At 37.5% G+C, this 9,171-nt stretch overlaps 1 non-coding gene across 1 annotated transcript; it reads right to left on the bottom strand.

Moving 5' to 3' along the window:
• Window positions 1–6,829: 6,829 nt before the first annotated feature.
• On the bottom strand, window positions 6,830–6,901 carry Trnag-ucc. Its single transcript has one exon. It is a non-coding gene; the product is annotated as a tRNA-Gly (tRNA).
• Between the last annotated feature and the right edge of the window lie 2,270 nt (window positions 6,902–9,171).

Raw genomic sequence — 9,171 nt, 5'->3', positions numbered from 1 at the left:
GATGAGAGGATGATGAGTATACGGGCGGAGAAAATCTCCAACCCGGTCCTGCTGCACGGTAGCAAGCACGTTACCCCTCAGCTAAGCAGGCGGACAAAGGTACACGAAAATGACGATGATGATTTTGGCTACAGACAAGTGTGTGCCAGGTGGATTCTTCGACTTTTGATAGTTCCTCAAATTTTGATATCTGAACGTTACAAACAACGAATGGGAAGTGCACTGACTTTTCTGACTCGGAACCACAAAGATGAGGAGGGGTTTGTGGACCATGTTATTGGTGACGCGACCTGCAATTCGCGTTAAGGTCCAGGAACAACGCGCCAGCAAGTGGAATGCCATCGTTCGCTTTCCAATACTAAAAGGTTATGGGCGCAGTGTTTTGGGATCGAAAGGGCGACCTGCTCATCGACCTGACGCCTAGAGGAGAGAGCATAAACGCAGCCGCCTACTGTCATAGCCTTCACTGGCCACGGCGCGCCTTTCAAAACGTGCAGCGTGGGTTACTATCCAGCGGCGTTGCGCTTCTTCACACCGACAGGGTTAAGATCACCATCATAATTTGTCTCTATTTTTTTCTTTTTACTAATCCAGTTCCGAAAAGTTTCGGACTGACTTCTTCCCGCGACACGTTGCTTTAGCCTTACAATCCGGATGTTTTCTTAAATGAAGCTCTATTACCAGCCGAAACAACGAAAGTTGAGTTACCACCGATGAAAGAACTTGATGTATCAGTAAGCAGCACTCAGCCCAACGATAACTATGGTGATGAAGACGACCAACAGGAGGAAGAAGCAGGGAAAAAAACCATGAAAAAGAAATGGGTCAATCTTCTGCTATTAGTGATCAAAGAAATCAAACCGGCAGTCTCTCGATTTCACCTCGAATACCTATCACCAACATTCATCCTCTCACTAAATGTCGAAATCTTAACAAAAATAAACGAAGTGGCCAGAAATCGGAGGTTCTAACTTTTCCCCTCATAACAATATCCTTGAGGACATGCAAAGGTTAGAAGAGCAAGAGGAAAAGAAAAAGGAAGAAATACTGAAGGCAAAATCTGCAAAACTGCTCACCAAGATCAGTCGTCAGGAGATCAAGACGACGAGAAAAGTAAAAGAACATGCAGGAACCAAGAGACCTTAAAACTCACGATACCGAAAATTTGGACCAAGCACATCACAAGTGAACGAAACCTCAAATAATAATGTTTACGTCTGTCCAGCGTGTAACGAATGTTATGACTCCACAGTTTAAAATAACGATAGCGACACTTCGCCTGGTGATGATTTTGTTGCCTAGTGCGCCAGCAGCGCACCAAGGGGCCACTAAGTAAAACTGTTGAGTTCGGCGCGATCGTGAAAGCGAAAACGAATAGTAGTTGTTTATATTTATTTGTACAATAGCTTTTTCAAACGGGAGCGTCTGTAGTGCAATAAATTGCAGCATCAACACATGCCTTTTTTTTTAAGTTTCCTCAGGACCCTGAGAGGTATGTACCATCACGTTACTAAACCCTATCGTCACGATTCGCTTGCAAATTACTTGTGTATTAATGATTAATGTTTCGTTTCAGGAGCAGAAAAGACTAGTGAATAGCAGATGAGAAGATCTTATGCAAAAATACCCTGTTTACCTTCATAATATTGTTAAGCTTTGTTCGCTACACTTCGAATCAAACCAGTTCGTGAATGTAGACAATAATAACCTCACGTGGAATGCTGTACCCAACTGTTTGACATCCCAAATAAGCCACCTCAACTGACGATGAAGAGGAAACTGCCAATAAGGTTCGACAATCCGTCTAAAGCTGTAAAACAGTCCTATGGCACAGAAGCAGTTAGTTCAACTCTCTATGTGTCAGTACCTGATTCATCTGAATCGTCAACATAGACCTGCTTTGAAGGTGAAGTGGTTAGATTAAGTGCAGCTATTCGTGTCTTGTAGAAGTTTGTGAAGCTTCAGAATGTGCAGATCGCTAGACTTCGTGCCAAAGTATTACAGTACAAGGGAAGTGCCTACCATTTTACCATTTTGAAGATTATAGGATCCAGATATTTAAAAAAAAAAGATGCCCTTTTCTTTTTGTTAAGCCTAATTAACATGTCACAAAACCAGAACGTGCTGCAAGATGGAAAGACGAAAATAAGCTGTCTGCTCTAAATTTATTATATTACAGCACTTAGGCACGCAGGATTTGTCAGAATGTTTTATGCTTCCGGCAGTGCATACATTACAGAGGTATGTGGAAGGCATACAAACAAAATGTGGGATAAGTGATAATACATTCTACCTTTTAAAGCAGAAGGTAATGCATTTCTCCGATACTGATAATCTAGAGAATACGTCATTGGATGAAACGTCTATAATGGCAAATGTAACATATGACAGCACTTCTGGCAGTGTTATTGGCTTTGAGGGCTTGGTGTTTACACTCACGGTATATTTCTCTACTATTTGGCAGTTGCTTGTCGCACTTAGAATAATATAATGCTGCAACAGCCGACATTGAGTGAAACACACCACGCCTACGGAACAACAAAGGGCGTTGATCCCTTTTGTACATAGAGGTACATGTCTGTATTTCTTATGTATGAAAAAGTATCCTTATATTCTTTTACATCAACGTGGTAAGCTGCAGTTATATCCAACGTCACAAGTGGTTCTTCACGAACATGTAACTTGCCACTGGATTCGTGATTTATCCCTAGTTGCGCTTATTTTAGAATCATTCTTAGAAACATCTGTGTCTACCGATAACACACAAACTCTTGGAGGCAAAAAAATAATTCAAATATTTCGTAGATCACGCGTGAAAGGGATAAAAAACGAACATTATGCTTACGAGGCATGTGACGCTCTCCTTTCTCGCCGCTCGGAGCGATACTGCCGCTCCAGTTGCCAAACGGTAACAACTTCTACAGCAGTGAGTGTCGCGACAGTTATGTAAAACTGTGATGATGAAGATAATTGGATAAAATGTGGCGTGTTTGACAAGTGGTAGCATGGGTTATGCAAACCATATGAAGGACATGGAAAGTCTATTTCTGATTACTGTAAATAATTATTTGTAAAAATCTAAATGCTAAAGTGAAACTAAAGAAAATAAATGTGGAGCTTGTTTCCAAAATCTACAAAATCCAAATGGAAAATTTTTGAGTAGAGCAGAAAAATTCGCTATGGCCACTACAGTTCTCGTATGTAAACCAAAACTGATACACAGTTTGTTCGGGACTCACTGGTACATCTTTCAGAAAAGTTCTTTATTATTCATTATTATTGTACAGTTATTACGAACTTAATTTTGAATACGGTACTTTTTGTGGAAAAATTATTTTAAAAGTGTAAAAATTATACTTCAAACAACACTCAGTACTAATACATATTATGACATTCATTGCAAATGACTTTAGAGGAGATGTTCAGCAATAAAAAATTTATAATGTAACTAATCTTTGTCTTACTTAGATCATAACTTGGCATATATGAATCCTCTACTGGACTTTCCAGAATGGTATTTAGTTCAATTCTTACATAATTATTTTGAGTTGTTAAGAGATAATACTCGTATATTAATAATGATTATACACACAGGAATTAATTTTTTCTAGTATTACCGATATTTGGTTCAAAACCTCAGTCATCATCATTAACATCTATGTTATCATTGTCTCCATCCTCATTAACTATTCGTACATCATTATCCTCCACCAAACTTCTGCAGAAAGGGATTTGATTTACATGACTACTATTTTGTAAATCTTTACTTCAAGGCAAAATACGACCATACCTTAACCCATTTCTGATCATTTTGTGTTTGCACACTGGTGTTATTCCATATACAGCACCCAGACCGTAAAATGCTGATGTATGGTGAACAGTGAGACGTTTGGCTGCACTAATTTATGAAGGTTTCTGATTTTGTAACTGATATTTGGCTGAATCCAGGAAATGAATACACTGCCCTCTGGGAGCATAACAGTTTCATGTTTTCGGAGTTTCTTTTCTACAATATCAAATGCCCTGTCTGCAGGCATGTACATATGAATGACCAATTGATGCACAACTGTCTCAAATCAATCGAATACACTTAATATTATTTTCATCACAGTAAAGTTTTAAGACGGCCTTGGGAAAATGCCACAGACATGAACTAATTTCTATGGTCCCCTACCAACTTCATTCTTAAACCACCTATAAAAAGTGTCATGTTTGATGAAATAATTTTGCTCCCCTCAAGAATAACTATTTCCAACACATTATACCATAATTGGCATGAATAATACTCTGTGTTAATTTGTGTCTATGGTGAAGGCTGATTCTGTATCAAATCAAAGTTCACTGTTACACTGTCACCTGGAAACTTACGAAGGTTCCGTAAAAAAGCCTTTGCTTTTAGTTCATGGACAAGTCTTTCCACAACGAGCTATTCCTTGATGTCCTCATCAGTAGCAGCTTTAAAACGAACTGTAAATGCTAGGCCAGCATTTCAGATGTCCTGTTAAATGTTGTCAAACCCCAAATTGAATTTGGTGACAAAAATCTCAAGAAAATTTTAATGAGGCCATTAGAAATTGCCTTTTAATGTACAGTGATATTAATAGAAATTTTACATATGATATGACGCTACCTTTTTACTGTCAACTCATCATGCCATATCTACTAGAATTAGAAATAATTGCTCACCTTATAATATAGTGTGTAAGAAGACTGTAAGAAGGCTGTACTGCCAGCTGCTCTCTCCTCGCAAAATGAGTACCACATTTTACAAATTATAATTTCTGGAGGCAAGTGTTTTCATAGTGGAGTCTTTTTTCTCTCCCAATGCTGTTCTCTGGTTTTAAATCTTGTTACATGAACCATAATTTCGGATTTTCTCTTCAGATGCGTGCTCAACTTTCCTTTTCCCAACATTAAAAGTAAAGAATGAGGATCTACAAACAGGGACCTCCCCCTGAAGAGCAGCTCGTATACTGTAGCTTATAGTTTTCTTTTTGCTTGAATATTCTTTCTTATCTTATTAGGCCCTCTTCTTTTCGTACAGTCCACATCAGTATACCTCGTTATCTGTATTGTTCCAATATCTGTTATTTTCACGTATCGTGTCATCTTCTGATATGAAGATATAACGTTTACACGTGATTTGAGGTTTTACAGCTGCAACAGCATTACGTTTTTCGTATTTCAAAACACTCCACTTCCGCGTGTTTACAGATATTTTACGTTTCCTGGGCTTTTCCGTAAATTCAGGCACATCGGACATTTTCATTTGACATATCAGAGTCTATTTTAAGTGTTCCAAATAAATAAACATAACATAAAGCATAAAAATGTAATATGAAATAACAAAATAACAAACCGAAGGCAGCCATTACTAAAAATGTAATCACATGCTCGCACAGAGACACTATATTGGCTCACTGCATTTGTGATGTCACAGCACTCAGCTAGGTCATTGTAAGAGAATCTGGTACTTTTTACAATAAAAGTACAAAGGTGTTTGGTATGTTTCAGAGTAAAATGCTGGATTTGATGACCTCTACGTAAGATATTCGAGGAGAGGGATTCGTAGTGGGCCGCATTAAACCAGTCAGAAGACTGATGACTTAAAAAAAAAGTAAGAGAACTGGTACTTTTTGCTAGAAGATATTTACTTGTTAGACCCAAGGCATAGGCTGTCATTTCAAAGTCATTTTTTGTATTTTTTGGATTTGGTGCCTTTTGGCAACAAGCTCCAAAAATGTTTTGGGGAAATGACATATACCTTACTATTATCAAAAGTTTGTTTCTACTACGTGTATATATTCTGCAAATAGCATTTTATCGAAATAACCTTCAGTATTACGAACATAATCAAGGGTATACGTATTGTAAGCAAATAAAAATTAACTGCGTAAAGTTATCCTCCATTACCTTATATTCGAATCTAGGACATCCTCTGCTATTCTTTCCTTCCTCTGTCCAATCAATAACTGTTTTCAAAAACGACTCATGTCATGATTAGATATTTTTTTTCGTGTATTCGTTTCACTATTGCGTATTGCTGTATTGCATGCAAAGCAGTGTAAAAGAAAAATTGCCGATAATCGCTCATTTTATAAATGTAAATATTATGTAGAAAAATTTCTTGAATTTTCAGAAATAATGTAAACAAATCCATCGAAAATAGAACAAAAAAATGCTGAAACGTGTCTGGGTGGAAACAAAACCACAATGGTGTCTTACACAAGGTGGAATTCCTCTCCTGTTTTCTTAGTAAACAAAGAAATAAGAACTCCAACATTTGCAAAATGATTATTACCCATTCTCCTGGTTCGCACCCTTAGAGAGTTGGATTCCATACACAGTATTTCGTGATTCTTTTTCTGATATCGGGGTTTATATTTTTGGATGTCAGTAGTTATTTTCTTTCTATAGAAGCCAGTTTTCCAAGTCCAGCTGTGTCTTTCTTGCATCTACTTTCTTTAATTACTGTGCTTCCAGGGTAGCAAATTTCGTCAACCTCTTCAACATTCTCTAAGTATTTAAAAAATAGTAATTTATGTTAGATAAACAAAACGATTTTGTATTTGCTATTCCTCTCGAAAATAGTTTTCTGTAGACAAATGAATACATATGATTAGATATTCTATAAAAATTATTACTGGAAATGGTTACATGTTCCTGAATTTAATAACAAGAGTTTCGAAGGTACGGTATAACTAACAGACAAGACACTTACTGAAAACCATACTATAAGTTCCAAATAGTCAACTTATTAAACTCTTTGTAGACAAGGGCGTTTCATGTTTCATGTTGTATGCTAATCAGAAAGTTTATCTAAAACATATGCGATGGCCGGGAATCGAACCCGGATCAACTGCTTGGAAGGCAACTATGCTGACCATTACACCACCATCGCCCCACGGATGCTGCATGAGATACACGGAGCAGTGCTACTGCTTTCGCTGTGACGTCACTGATGATGCGGCACGCTGAGAGATGTACAGTTCTTTGGCATAAAGCCAATTTTTCGTTTCGCAGCCTCATGCAACATTCGGCCACAAGATGATGACAACCGGAACTCGTCATTTTTTTGATGTTTTTATGAGAAGAAATAGCACAATTACCAAGCGAAGCACATCTTAAACTGAACCTCTGTTACTCCACATTATGCTACTTTGTTGACGCTCCACATTTTATGTTTCGACAGTAAAGTTGCATGTGTTTGGCTACAACAGGACAAAAAGATTAGGTACAGCATTATTCACTTTCGATAAAACATCTCTATAACTTTTCTAGGAAGACCTGTTTGATAGTAACTGAAATTATTTCATTTACTCATTTCGTTTTCAGCGGAGTTAGTTCAAACTGCGACCTCTCTCGGGATGATCGATACTGCCTAAATCACCTTTTATAATCCGTAATATAAAAATATGGCCAACAAGGTTAATAACTGATTTGCCATTGAAGGTTACTGAAGTTGGCAATGTACTTTTATCTGTAAGTTTAGTCTGCTCGTTTATAATATCACAGTACTCTTCCACCAGCGGCCTCCCCCCTCCCCCACGCCACCACTCTGTTCCCCAAACTAAATGAACAATGGAACTGTCGTGCATAAAAAGTTTCAAACGTATGATTACGTTACATACGATTTAGTGTGTAAAATATTTGACGTTGAGCATGTAAAACCTATATTGCTTTTATTGATTTCGGATTATTCACCTATACACTAACGAAAATGTCAAAACGAGAACTGTACACGAAAAAGATGATAACCTCTTTAAATGTTCTTGTGAGACCCTTTTCGCTATTAGTGCATAGTGTCAAACCGTTTATTTTTGGCTTGATCAGATCAAAAGTAAGTTAAAGAATCAATGTAATTAAATCGCAATTTGATAATATAATTTCATGCATATATTAAGGTATCGATTTTGTGAGGTACCACGTGAACAACGAATTTTTGGTAAGTGATTCAATAGTGCTGTAAGCGTGAAAAAAGATTAGAAAAATTTTGCAATTTTGTATGTAGCCTGGATAATGCGCTCTCGGTTTTAAGCAAAAGCTACTGTAATTTTCACACATCTCAGTGTTTATGATGGCATTTCTCCTGATGTCAGCAAGCGACATTAAAATATTATTTCTTCCTTCCCATCCCCGACAGTCTCAAACCAACAAGTGCTATGAGAAAATTGCTCCTGCATTTTCTACAAAATCAAAGAAACTTCCTTTTCTGTGCTTTAGTATCGGCTAGAGGACATGGTCAACTTTACTGCTTAGTTCACATGCCCCTCTTTCATCCTTTCCATATTTTTATTACTAAGTTTAAATCTCAATAATCCAGATGCCACTCATCAATACATTACGAAAAACGTTTGATCCCACTCACTTAACATAAACGTAATCATCAGTGCTTCCTTCAGTTTCAAGAAATACACCAACAGTATTTTCCTATTATCTAAAATATTATTCATTATCATGATTATACATATGGACATATGCATACCGTATAACTTCGAACAGGATTCATCTTCCTTAAGGAAATATTATTTTATTTAATCGTGCACTTTCGAACATGGCTTTTCTCAGCAACTGTTTACAATTTTTAAACATAGGAATTCTACAGTCAACCGGTTGCACATAACTGTTTGATACAATTGTCCTAGGTTTCGACACGTACTAAGGGTGTCTTTATCAGAATGAAATTTTGGAGAATCGTAGAGCTACCTTGCGAAAAAAACAATGGTCGGAATTTAGAACAGCTATGCGCAAGTCAAAATTAAAATAAATGGTTCAAATGGCTCTGAGCACTATGTGACTTAATATCTGAGGTCATCAGTCCCCTAGAACTTAGAAGTACTTAAACCTAACTAACGTAAGGACATCACACACATCCATGCCCGAGGCAGGATTCGAGCCTGCGACCGTAGCGGTCGCGCGATTCCGGACTGTAGCGCCTAGAACCGCGTGGCCACTCCAGCCGGCCAAAATTAAAATAAAATACTTCCGTCCTTGTCACGAATGCCTATCCAGGTAAATGTTCTTCCTAGCTAGGCAGGCGGGACGAGGTTGGAACGTATTTTATTTTAATTTTGACTTGAGCATAGTTGTTCTAAATTCCGACCATGCCTTTTTCGCAATGTTTCTTTACGATTCTTCAAATTTTCATTCTGATGAAGACGTCTTAGTAGG

The sequence above is a fragment of the Schistocerca americana genome, chromosome 6 (genome assembly GCF_021461395.2).
Source record: "Schistocerca americana isolate TAMUIC-IGC-003095 chromosome 6, iqSchAmer2.1, whole genome shotgun sequence".
NCBI lineage: Eukaryota > Metazoa > Arthropoda > Insecta > Orthoptera > Acrididae > Schistocerca > Schistocerca americana.
The sequence above is the reverse complement of the archived record's forward strand: the minus strand, read 5'-3'. Positions and strand labels throughout refer to the sequence as shown.